The following is a 4418-nucleotide window of genomic DNA, read 5'->3' as shown; positions in this document are numbered from 1 at the left end:
CATTTACGCTATCTATGCCCCTCATGATTTACAAACCTCTGTAAGATCACCCCTCAGCCTCAGATCCCCCCCCCTCGCCCAAGGAAAACGGTCACATTCTATTCGGCCTCTCTGAATAGTTCAAACCCTCCATCTCTGGCACCATTCTTGTAAATCGTTTCTGAATTATTTCATGTTTCACAGCATCCTTCACAAAGATCAGAACTGTACACAGTATTCCAATAGTTGCCTAACCAATGCCCTGTACAGCTGCAACATGACCTCCCAACTCCTACACCAATAAAGGCAAGCATACCAAACACCTTCTTCACCGGATGTAGGTTTGCTTGCTGAGCTGGAAGGAACCCTCCAGCTCAGCGAGCAAACCTACATCCAGAACCTCAACCTGAGCTACAAATCTTCTCAAAACTTGCTAGCCTTCTTCACTATTTGGAGATGCAGGTGTTGGACTGGGGTGCACAAAATTAAAAATCACACAACACCAGGTTATAGTCCAAAAGGTTTAATTGGAAGCACTAGCTTTCGGAGCACCGCTCCTTCATTAGGTGGTTGTGAAGGACACAATTGTAAGACACAGAATTTATAGCAAAAGTTTACAGTGTGATGTAACTGAAATTATACATTGAAAAAATACCTTGATTGTTTGTTGAGTCTTTCATCTGTTCGAATATCATGATAGTTTCACTTCTTTCATATGTAAATCACAAATTTTTTTTTAAAAGTTACATTCTCAGGTTAACTGTAACAATTGGTGTTAGTCAGATGATATGTTGAAGGTGTTAGCCCCGTGTTCTCTGTCTGTGCCATAATGTTGAGACTGATTCTAATCTAAAAAGTGAGTTAACAGAGTCTTACATGAATTCATGCAGTTTTTGAGCAAAGTACACTGTGACTCTGAAAGTACAAATTCACCTCACAAACGTGTATGTGTGCATGTGGGTTTTTGTGTGTGTGTGTGCGTCTGTCTGTCTGTCTGTGATGGGGGGGTTGAGTGCGCGAGAGACTGTATATGCGTGTGTATGTGAGTGTGGAGTGTCTAAGTCTGTAAGGGGGTGCATGTGTGAATGTGGGTGTGCGTGTGTGTCTGTGGGAGTGTGTGTGTGTCTGTAGGAGTGTGTGTGAGTGTCTGTGTATACGTGTGTCTGTGTGTATGCAGGAGTGTCTGTGTGTGTATAGTGCAATGGTGGTCACCTGTAGTGTGACATGGACCCAAGGTCCCAGTATAGGCCCTCCCTATGAGTATGGAACTTAGCTATCAGCCTCTGGTCGGCCACTTTTTGCTGCTGCCTGTCCAGAAGTTCACCTTGGAGGATGGTCACCCGAAGGTCCGAGGTCAAATGTCCTGGATCGCTGAAGTGTTCCCCAACTGGGAGGGAACACTCCTGTCTGTTGATTGTTGTGCAGTGCCCATTCATCTGTTGTCATAGCCTTTGCTCAGTTTCCCCAATGTATGATGCCTCACAGCATGCTTGCCTTCTTCACTATCTTATCTACCTGTTACTCCACTTTCAAGGAACGATGAACCTGCTCCCAAAATCTCTTTGTTCAGATCCCTTTTAATCCTCTCCTCTCACCTTAAACCTATGCACTCTAGTTTTGGATTCCCCTACCCTGGCTATTCACTTTATCTATGCCCCTCTTAATATAAATCTCTATAAATTAGAGCCAGTCTTGTATACGTCAAAGAAAAAAGTGCCAGCCTATTCAGCACTTCTTCACAGAACTTGGAAAAATCACTAAACGCGGCCAGGAATAATTTTGCACATCAACCTACAGCATCTGTATATGATTCGCTTTCTTTTGGACACGAACAATTTACTATCAACTCTCAACTTACCATCGACTATCCCTTTGTAGACTCTTTCTCGCTCTCTCTGGGCTCCCTCGACAGCTTCTTGCTCACTCCTTTCCAGAAACACCTGCCATCAGTTTAGCTTGCTGGGTTTTTTCCCCCTAGCTCCTATCAGATCTGAAGAAGGACAAAGACTCATTCGCTCTTCACAGATGCTGTCAGGCCTGCTGAATTTCTCAAGCAATGTTTGGTTTTGAGTGTTATTCTAACGCTCATTACTTGGCCGTAACATATCCCTTGATTTCAACTCCCCAATCCCACCCCTGAAACAACTGTCACATTCCTTTCCACGCCAATCTAAATGTTGTATTTTTTCAAACCTAGCCGGTGTTTTACTTTTTTGTTGAAAACTTTCCCAGCAGTGCACCGTTGCTCAACGCTGGGAATAGGACGCCCACACACCAGCATCTCGCCAGGAGCGCTCTCCCCGAGAGACAGAGCAGCGATTGCCATTACGACTGCGCACAAGGTTCATCACCCTCACAACACCAGGCAGCGCCTGCGCACAAGATTTACCACCCCTCACACACCAGGAGCGCCTGCGCACAAGGTTTACCACCCCTCACACACCAGGAGCGCCTGCGCACAAGGTTCACCACCCCTCACACCGGGAGCGCCTATCCACAAAGTTCACCAACCCCCCGCACACCAGGAGCGCATGCGCGGATTTAGTGAGGCTCGCGAGATTTGGACTAAAGCCGCTTGTAAACTGGAAGCCGGGGTCTACGGGCGGTGAGAGCGACCGTGTCCGTGTGCCCGTCGCCGGATTGTCTTCATCTTGTTGGCATTGGACCCTCGGTCCTCACCCATCAGACAATTACCGTCTGCGGCCGGGAGACTTACAGGTGGGAGCGGGTGTGTTGCTGGGAGTAACGCCTCGTCATTGTATGGAACGTTCTAGAGCCCGGGTGGCGGAGTGGGGGCAGGGACAGGGAGAGGGACAGGCCGGTCCGGGATCATCGGAAGGGCCCGTGATCCCTGATCGGGAGAGGGGGGAGAAGATGGCGAAGGGCATTCTTGTGATCCCTGTGGGGGAGGCTTTGGAAGTGATTGCTGGGTGGGATGGGGAGGGTGACCGTGATCCCTGAGAGTGATGGCGCTGGGGGGGCCCGAATTTCTGAGGGTGGCGGAGGGAGGGCCGCGATCCCTGAGGAGTTTTGTGATCTGCCAAGAGTGGCTGTCATCTCAGGAAAAGAGAGATTGGGGCTGTCCTGGAGGAAGATGAGAGGAGCCGGGATATAGATTTTCCTTCAGGATCATGGGCAGAGGGAACACAGAAAGCTTCGGGCTGATAAATCAGTTCAGGTGACCTTCAGGAGAATTTTAAATGTTACGAGGTAAAAGTTAGTGAAGTAATAAGTTAGGATGTGGAATGTTTTGGCTGGTAGAGGCACATTTTAATTGGCTTTCAAAAAGACAAACACGTAGAAACAGGGGAAAAAAATGCCAGGGCCTAAAGAGAATAACAGGGACTAGTTGAGTTACTTTTGCACAAGCAGTACAGCCATGGTGGGCAAAATAGCTGTTTTATGCTGTAACCACAGTATGATGGATGAAGAGTTAGCCTCTTAAGAGGCCCTCAGTTTTGTGCTGTGATTATGACAATGCCTTAGTTCTCTACCTTAGTTGGCATTAATATAATTGCTTGTGAAATTTTAAACAGAACACACTTTGGAAAATTTTACACCTCAGAAATAAACTAAATTCCCATGCAAAGATGTGGATAAAATTGCACACCCAAATGCCATCATGAGCTAAATCATTTTGCATTGTGAGAAAAGTTGCTTGATTTGACCTATTATTTCTGAATTATGAAATTTCATCCATCAGTTAACTTCATTTCTTAGAAGTGAAATTTGTTACATCTGATGTACTTTTTCATATTCAACTGAGATGGAAAATAATTTGAAGAGAATAGCAGAAGTAAAATTGTTCATTAATATTGAAATGTTCTGTTTTTTCATGGGATGTCGGTTTCAGTATTTATTGCAAATCCCTCAAGAAGATGGTGGCAAGCTGCTGTAATTTTGGGGAGGTACACTAGTAATGCTTTAGGAAGGGAGTTTCGAGATTATGACTCTGTGACTGTGAAGGAATGGCAGTACAGTTCCAAATCAGGATGGTATTTGGCTTGGAGTGGACCTCCACACAATAATAGAGGTAAAAACAATAACTGCAGATGCTGGAAACTAGATTCTGGATCAGTGGTGCTGGAAGAACACAGCAATTCAGGCAGCATCCAACGAGCAGCAAAATCGACGTTTCGGGCAAAAGCCCTTCATCAGGAATAAAGGCAGTGAGCCTGAAGCATGTAGAGATAAGCTAGGGGCTGGTGGCGGTGGGGAGAGAGTAGCATAGAGTACAATAAGTGAGTGGGGGAGGATCCCAAGATCCACAAGCCTGACCACCCTGGCCGACCCATTGTCTCAGCATGCTCCTGCCCCACTGAACTCATCTCTACCTACCTCGACACTGTCCTACCCCCCTAGTCCAGAAACTCCCCACATACGTTCGGGACACCACCCACGCCCTCCACCTCCTCCAAGACTTCCGTTTCCCCAGTCCC

The 4418-nt window shown here is 46.6% G+C and overlaps 1 protein-coding gene across 1 annotated transcript in view; it reads left to right on the top strand.

Annotated features, from left to right (window-relative positions):
• The first annotated feature begins 2554 nt into the window (after positions 1–2554).
• Positions 2555–4418, top strand: part of tmem33 (transmembrane protein 33) — a 42914-nt gene continuing 41050 nt past the window's right edge. Inside the window, exon 1 of the mRNA XM_043692168.1 lies at positions 2555–2697. The gene's annotated coding sequence lies outside the window, so the exon portion shown is untranslated. The remainder of the gene's footprint in view (positions 2698–4418) is intronic.

This window comes from Chiloscyllium plagiosum, chromosome 1 (assembly GCF_004010195.1).
Source record: "Chiloscyllium plagiosum isolate BGI_BamShark_2017 chromosome 1, ASM401019v2, whole genome shotgun sequence".
Taxonomy (NCBI): Eukaryota; Metazoa; Chordata; class Chondrichthyes; order Orectolobiformes; family Hemiscylliidae; genus Chiloscyllium; species Chiloscyllium plagiosum.
The sequence above is the reverse complement of the archived record's forward strand: the minus strand, read 5'-3'. Positions and strand labels throughout refer to the sequence as shown.